This window comes from Plecotus auritus, assembly GCF_963455305.1.
Source record: "Plecotus auritus genome assembly, chromosome: 9".
Lineage (NCBI taxonomy): Eukaryota > Metazoa > Chordata > Mammalia > Chiroptera > Vespertilionidae > Plecotus > Plecotus auritus.
Window position 1 is genome coordinate 38,221,833 of NC_137783.1, and position 8,971 is coordinate 38,230,803.

Here is an 8,971-nt window from a genome sequence, read left to right on the forward strand (position 1 = left end):
AAGGTCGTTCTAACAGGGGTGGGCAAACTTTTTGACTCGAGGGCCACAATGGGTTCTTAAACTGGACTGGAGGGCCGGAACAAAAGCATGGATGGAGTGTTTGTGTGAACTAATATAAATTCAAAGTAAAGGAGCGGAGGGGAGAGCAAGAGAACTCTCCGCTCTTTCGGCTCCGTGGGCCGGATAGAACAGCCGAACGGGCCGGATCCGGCCCACGGGCCATAGTTTGCCCACGGCTGTTCTAGAAGGTCGTTCCTTCATCCAGTCTAATTAGCATATTAGCTCTTTATTATACAGGATAAGCTGGTGGGTGACATGTCCTAAGGACAGGAAACTTCATATTTGGGACTCTCCCAGACCTCAATCTATGTGTCTCTTCATTTGGCTGATACTGATTTGTATCCTTTATAATAAAACTAGTAAAAAGTACAATAATCTAGCAAGTTATCAAACCTAAGGGAATAGTGGGAACCCTTGAATTTGCAGCCAGTTGATCAGAACTGTGGGTTTCCTGAGAACCTTGTAGCTTGTAGCTGCTGACTGCAGTGAGTGGAGTTTCATGGAGAACTGAGCCCTTAACCTGGGTAGTCTGCACTAACTCTGAGGAGTCAACATCAGAGCTACATGCAGGCACATATACATTAAGGATTGGTATGTCTTTTAAAGAATTGGCCCCTTTATCATTATGCAATGCCCCTCTTTATCACTGATCATTTTCCTTGTTCGGGAGTTGGCTTTATTTGACATTAATATAGCTACTCTGGATTTCTTTTGATTAGTGTTAACATGCTCTATTTTTCTCTATCCCTTTACTTTTAATCCATCTGTGTCTGTGGGTTTCTTGTTGAAAACATAGAGTTGAGTGTTGCCTTTCTGTTAAATCCTCTCTGAGCCTTGATTGGTGTGCTCAGTGGTTAGAGTGTCAACCTGCACACTGTAGGGTCTAGGGTTCAATTCTTGGTCAAGGGCATGCACCTGGGTTGCAGGTTCATTTGATCCTTGGCCCCGGTTGAGGTGCCTGTGGGAGGCAACCAGTCAATGTATCTCTCTTACCTCTCTCTCTGTCTCTCTGTGTCTCTGTCTCTCTCTCTCATCCTCTCTCTCTCACACTCTCTCCCTCCTTCCCTTCCTTCCACTTTCTCTAAAAAAATCAATGGAAAAATATCCTCGGGTGAGGATTATAAAAAAATTCTCTCTGAGAATCTGTCTTTTAATTGGTGTTTTTAGATTACTGACATTTAAACTGATTACTGACATAGTTAGATTAATAGCTACCATATTTGTAACTAATTTATATTTATTTACTTTATTATGTTTATTATTTTTTGTCTTCCATGCTTCCTCTACCTTCTCTGGGTTTAATTGAGCATTTTATATTATTCCATTTTCTCTCCTGTTTTAACATATCAATTATACTTTTTAAGATTTTTGTAGTGGTTACCCTAGAGTTAGCAATATGCTTTTTCAGTACAGACAGATAACAATATATCACTTCAAAGGTAGTATAAGAACCTTGAAATAGCATGTTCCCAATTACTTCCTCCTATCCCTTTTAATATTGTTATCATTCACTTATCTATAGCTATAATTGCCAAATATGATTTTGCTATTATTTTTTTGAAAAAACTGTTACATCAATTAAGAATTAAAGAATTAAAGATTTTACTTAACTTCATTTATTTATTTTCTAATGTTCTTTCCTTGATGTAGTTCTCTGTGTTTTGTTTTTTATTTTTTACATATATTATTTTCCTTCTGTCTGAAGGACTTCTTCTTAACATCTCTTGAAACCCAGATCTATTGGAAATTTTTGTTTGTCTGAGAAAGTCTTTATTTCTCCTTCACTTTTGAAGAATAATTTCACTGGATACAGAATTCTAGGTTGGTGGTTCTGTTTTTTAACACTTTAAATACAGGGTGTTCCCCCCAAAAAATGTATACATATTTTGAATAATTATTAATTCCAAGGAGTTAAATATGAAAAGAAAGAAACATAAATTGAGCTATTAAAGCATGTATACATTTTTACTTTATGGTTTCTGAAGAGAAGTCTGTTGTAATTGTTATCCTTAGTCTTCTGTTCGCACGTTGTTTATCTTCTCTGGCTTCTTTCAAGATTTTCTCTTTGTTTTTTTTATTTTCTGCAGTTTGAATATAATATGCTTAGGTGTGGGTTTTTGTTTTGTTTTTGGTGTTTATCCTACTTGGTATTCTCTGAAGCTTTCTGGATTTGTGGTTTGCTATCTGTCATTATATTAGAAAATTCTCAGCCATTATTACTTCAAATAGTTCTGTCCTTTTCTCTCTTTTTTTTTTATCCCAGTGTTCTCTTACATGTATGCTATACTTTTTTCAAAGTTCTTAGATTCTGTTTCTTTTTTTATATCCTTTTTTATTTGTACATCGCAGTTTTTGAATTTTTATTGACAAATCTTCAGGTTCACTGATTCTTTTCTTGGCTGAGTCTAGTCCGCTGATAAGCCCATCAAAGGCATTCTTCATTTATTTTACAGCATTTGATTCCCAGAACTTTTTTTTTGCTTAGAGCAGTGGTTCTCAACCATTCTAATGCTGCGACCCTTTAGTACAGTTCCTCATGTTGTGGTGACCCCCAACCATAAAATTATTTTCATTGCTTCTTCATAACTGTAATTTTGCTACTGCTAATGAATCGTAACGTAAATATCTGTGTTTTCCGATGGTCTTAGGCTCTACAGCAGCGGTTCTCAACCTGTGGGTCACGACCCACAGGTTGAGAACTGCTAGCAGGGTCGCCTAAGACCATTGGAAAACACAGATATTTACATTACAATTCATAACAGTACAAAATTATCCTCTATTATACAGGAACTGGATTGATGTGGTAGTAAGGTTGGGTGGGGGAAGTTTTCTATAGTTTTATAGTTAGATTTCAGTCTTTCAGTGAACAGATTTGGGTATTTCCCTTTCCCCAGGGTGGTTAGGCTTTGGTAAAACCTCAGTAGGATAGATACTTGTAAATTAGTTTCCTTTGAGGGTAGGTCTCCTTATGGAGAACAGGGAACTCTGGTTGTATTTCAAACTGGTTGCTTTTCCCCTCCCCCTGCTGGGGATTTTTCTTCTATCTTCACAGTGACGAACTGATAGGACTCCTGGAAATAAAAATCACAAATGTGTGAAGTCCTCCCTAAAACAGGACCACCTCAGAATTTTTAACTCTCATGCTCATCCCCACTGAGCCTTCAGCAATTTGTCAGGTTAAAATGTCCTACCAACACTGGCTGCAGTAAAGGGTTTCCGCTCCAGGGTTTCTGCTCCATGTAAGCTGTGGTCCTCTGTCTCTCCTGTTTGCAGGGCAGTCGTTTTCCCTGGGACTACAATTTTCGCAAGGAGATCAAGGAAGAGTTGTTGATTTTTAGTTGGTTTAGCTTTTTTCTTGTCGTGAGGACAGGAGTGACTACTTCCAAGCTATTTACATGTTGGACCAGAAACCAGAAGTTCACCAGGTCTATTTTTGAAGCTTAAATTAAGATAGTGAACCACCATATGTCCATATTAGGAAGTAGTATGTCTTTATCTTGGAAGTCCCCACTGTATTGGCCTTCAATCCCGGCACTTCATCTAGTTAGTTTACAAATATCTTTCAGGTAGGAACTGCAGAATCTGACAAGTCCACTTACAGATTTCCATTTTTAGCTCTCGATTTATCACTTCAATGACTATCATTGAAATGATAAGGCTCTCCAAGCCCAATGCATCCCTGCCTACCACTGCCACGATACTACTCACAGTCTCTAGGAGACTGTTTTGTGTATGTTTTCTTTAATCTCAATGTCATGTGTATGCATATGCACTTCACCCTTGGACTCTTGAGTTTATAACTGCCCCACTCGCACATTCAGCCAGTGTTCTGAGCTGAATCTACCATGCCAGGTAGATAATTTAATAGGAGCATGTACAAACCCACATATCCCTATCTTCATGGTAGCTCACGTGAGCTTCCTTTCTTGTAAGTAGACCTCACTCAGGACCCCCTCAGTTTATCAGATCTTCAAAAGGAAAGGGTTCAAGTCTAGATCCATTTGTTTTGCCCAACTGCTATTGGGAGAATAGTTCTCAATTCCAAGGAATGTATAGAGAGGTAGCATAGTTAAGGCACCTGTAGATTTCAGGTGCCTCTAATGCTGGAGCCAATGGCTTGCATTTTCACAGAGCTCAATGTGGAATTTACATCCAGCATCCCCTCCAACAGTAGCCCATGCAGGAAACCCAATTCCCTTTCCTTAGGTTGGACAACTATGAGGTGTAATTAACAACCCAAGATTCCTCTGTGGGATCAGGGTGAGGCTGCCTCATATCCTTGCTTCGTTTCCTTCCTTTCCTTTTTGTGCTTCTTCCACAGTCTTCATTCGTCTTCTCCCTTGGAAGCACTGCCCTAAGCAACCACTTCCTTATGGCTCTCATCTCAGAGTCTACGCTTGAGAAACTCAACTTAAGATACCATCCAAAGAGTTCAAGGTGGTGAATGCCTTCTTACACTTTCATAGCCAAAAAGGCCCCCTTGATTTGTTTCAAAGTGATTTGCTTTCTCCAGCAAGAAGTGCTGGCACCATTTAAATGGTAGCTGCTCACACAAGCAAATTTTTCTATTCCTGCCTAACCAAATCCTTTGCTATTGGCTAGTTCCAATCTTTTAATATTTTTCTTGTGACTGGCCCCTTAGAGGCTGAAAAGGTCAGGGCCCACAGTAGCCAAATAATTCATCTGATTGACCACTGTATTCAAGGAAGCTTGCTTGAATGTTTACTCTGAAATCGGTAAGACTTTCTGACTCCTCCTTTTCCAGCCTCTCCTGTTCTCTCTCAGTGCCTTCATTCAGGCAAAAATGCCACCCATCTCTCTCCCCACTTGCCCCATCCAAACCTATTCATGAGAAATAATTAAACCAGTCGGTGGTTGAAGTGCAGTTTCTTTCTTTTTTTTTCCCCTCTCAGTAAGGAAAGGGGAGGTTTGGGTCAGAGTATTTAATATATATGCTTTTTTTACATAATGAAAAGCTTTGGATAGTGTTCAAGGTATTTCAGGGATCAGACACTATACCCCAGCATCTGTCCCTGGTAATTGAAAGTTGGTTTTAGGCAATTCCTTATTTACAGAGTTTGTAGGTTACTCACAGTGCAAGGGGGAGTCGCTCTGTCTGCATCGACCTCCCTGTGTCCCCATCTCTGAATCTCACCTGGTGCTAGTAAGAGCTCAGGAACAGGTGACTTCAGCTTTTGCTCAGCAGCTCTGGTGGCAGGGGAGGTCTATGTGGAGTGCCTGACAAGGCATCAGGTTCAGCAGAAGACAGCCTTGGTTCAAATCCCAGCTTTGCACTTGCTGGGCTACTGTTGGAGGGGATACTGGATGTCTCTAAGAAAGTCACTTAACCTCTCTGTGGCTCCATTTTTTCTGGAAATAAAATGAAAATAACAGCACTGACCTCCAAGAGCTGTTATAAAGCATAGAAATGAGATCGGGGTGTACAATGGCTGGTACCAGGTAAACACCTGAGGAATATTCATCCTTTCCCTCCCCCTATACTACAGGAAATGACGTTAGGTTTATCTGAGACATCATTCCGCTTCCCTGGTTCAGAAACTGATCCCCAATTAACTCCCAAAATGAAGATTATGGAGCATCAAAATTGGAAGGCATTTTTTATCATCTTGTTCAACACATCCATTTTGCAGATCATAAAACTGAGGCCTAGAGGGTATAGGAGCCTTGTTCAAAACCCTGCTGTTCCTCTTCTATTGCTCTTTGTCCCATACTCGTTAATTATCACTTTTTTTGAAGTTTGTGTTTACAAATCCGGGTTAATGTTTAGCTGTTTGCATCTCCAGTATTATTTTGGGAGTAGGTGCCACATGGGGTTATTTCAGGCATTTAGCAATGGTCTCCCGAAAGGCTAATGCTGCAGATCCCTCACAGCTCTCCACAGGTGCCACACGGTGCATGGCCACTGGCCTGGGTCCCAGGTACTTCTTTCCTGAGAGAGGACCATTCTCTTGGGAAGCTCTGGTAGAAAACTCATTCTTCCATGGCCACAGTGGTGAGGCTGGAGGAGAGTCTCAGGCTGAAGACAGTTCCTTTGGCTTTCTGACCTTCAACGGGTGGTTTTGCCAGACGGCTGTGCTCTGGGAAGGCAGCCTGCCCTCTGCCCCACCCCCAGGATCTGATGAAGATCCAGAGATCCAGAGATCCAGAGGAGTATTTTCAGGGCCAGAGATCTCAAGCAGCCAGCCAGTCAAGTAGCCCCACCAGGACGCGAGGGCTCCCCAATGCCTCCTGGGGGACTGAAACAATGAAAACAGCCCAACAGAATACAGTTAGGAGGGCCCAGCAGCTTCTGAAAGAGTTCCTCACAGTGTGGAACGCCGTAAGTTCTACCAGGCAGAACCAGAGACACATGACTGAAACACCCTTGGCCCCTGTCACACCACAGCACCCCACACTGCACAGCACCTACCGCAATGCCTCCCTCACTCCCCAGCTTTTGGGAGAACCTTGGGAGGAGACTTCAGATTCTGAATGTTGGCAGGCAGGTAGGTAGCCACCTCAGGATCTGGCTGAGGTGGGGACAGAGGACCAGTTTGATGATTTTGATGAGCTGCCCCTACCCCCTAGGGTTGCCAGATGCAGCAAATAAAAACACAGGACACGCAGTGACATTTTACTTTTCAGATAAACAAGGAATACTTTTAAGCAAAAGTATGTCCTATGTGATATTGGGGATGTGCTTATACTAAAAATAATTGTTGTTTATCTGAAATTCAAATTTAACTGGGAATCAGCTATTTTTCTGGCAACTCTCCCATCCTCTCCACCCTCAAATAGGAAAGTGACATTTTCAAATACCATTCTAAAAAAAAAAAATACAGTCACTGTCAAAAGCTGCAGAGAAATATGAAAGATAAAATTAAAAGCAGTCATAATTTTACCATCAGAGTTGTTAACCAATGTCAACATGTTAATATTTTGGTTTATTAAAAAATACATACATACATACACACACACACACACACACACACACACACACCACAGCACAGTCATACATTTATAAATAAAATATGGATTATACCAAACATCCAAATATTCAATTTCATATTTTCCTTTTTCCTATAACATTATATGTATGTTTATATAATCTATATAATGTGTTTATATATAATGTTATATATATAATGCTTTATTTCACAGTACTTGGCATAAAATGGATGCTCAATAAGTGTTGGATTATCTGCTTTTTTGGTATTTATACTTCATCCAATTCCAAAAAGTTTTGAAATTGTGCACAGAGCTACATATATTATTAAAACACAAATATAAATGAGGAAACCAGAGGAATGGGATGTGAAGGTAGGAAAATAAGATAAAATCAGGGTTAAAGTGAGTGGTTAAAATCCTTGAATACAGGTGAATTACAAAGCCTTCTGGCAGCCAGTAAAGAGAGAGCGAAGGTCAGTTGCTAGAAACAGAAATAAGAACAATAATAAGCAGCCAGTGGCTCAGGAAAAGCCGAGCTCTTTCTAGCACTGAGTCTAAGACATTTTTCTGGCTCTTCCTGGAGAGATTTTCTAGGAGATAGTACATAACAACATTCCTAAAACAACACAGTTGTGAGTTTCAAATGGCTACTTCTTAAAACACCCCCAGGAGCATTATTCAGGCATGTCTGAGCATAACTCCATCAAGGTGACTGGGCCAAGGAGGGAAGGCAGAGCGTGCAATTCTGATCTAAGCTTGCTGAGACCACGTCTTGGGCCTCCGTGTAGAGGAACCCAGACGGAGGTTGGGGAGTAGTGGTGGGTAGAGTTGGCTGAGACCCCCTAGTGTTTGACATCGGTGGGCCAGGCACATGCATACATTTGCACACCTGTGGAAAGGAGTAACTCTCAATGTAGGAGATACTCCCTTACAGTCTGTGTGGAGCAGTCAGTTCTGCTCTCCAGGAACAAAATGACAAAATCACGGGAGGGAGGCCTCCACAGAGGAGGAGTTTGTGGAGGGGGAATCTTCACAAAGTGCTATTGCAAACACCTCATATTTCAACTCTGAAGAAAGCATCTCCTGGCAGACAAGCTCACAAAATGTGCGCAGTTCGTGGTGGGGTCGTCCTGGCCTACATGAGGCTCCATCATGGCCCCCCATTTCCTGGGCCATCAAAACACGCTCCTGTCTGATGGCTGACATACGAGGCGACAGGCAGGATATGGTTTCCCTTGGCAGTGTGTGTGTCCCAACTTGCAGCTCCTCTGAAATTAGCAAGGGCAGATGCCTCCCTGCTATTGCCTCCAGTACAGACTCCCAGGGGCTTCTTCATGGAGGAGAAAACTTGGTTTGGAAAAGAAAACCATTGATCAATCCCAAACGAAAAAATATCATTACTTTTGAATGATTGTAAGCACAGTTTAAATTCACTGGATTTTCTACCCAGATCAGTGTGTGCAGACATAACTTCTGCTATGCTCTGGAGAAGAGAGAGTTTTTATTTTGCCAGATGCATTGCCTTGTTGAATCCTGACACAGCTTTTAGAGGGGAAAATGACGGCTTGGCAAAGGTGGCTCCTAAATCCCCTTTCCCTACTCCTAGCTCTTTACAGGTGATGTTGATGAAGTACCTCACCCTGTGCTGGGCACCAGCAGCAGGAACCCAGTAATTATTCATTTCCCCACCTCTTACCTTTCTCTTCTTTGCCTTTCTACTAAAGGGATATTATACTCTTTTTTTTTTTTAATCCTCACCTGAAGAGTGATATTTAATTCCATTAATTTTTAGAGAGAGTGGAAGATAGGGGAGAGAGAGGGGAGAGAGAGGAGAGAGAGAGAAACATCAGTGCCACAGACACATTGATTGGTTGCCTCCCACTCATGCCCCAATGAGGGGATGGGGTACGTGCATGGAATCAAACCCATGACCCTCTAATACACAGGCCAACACTCTTAACCA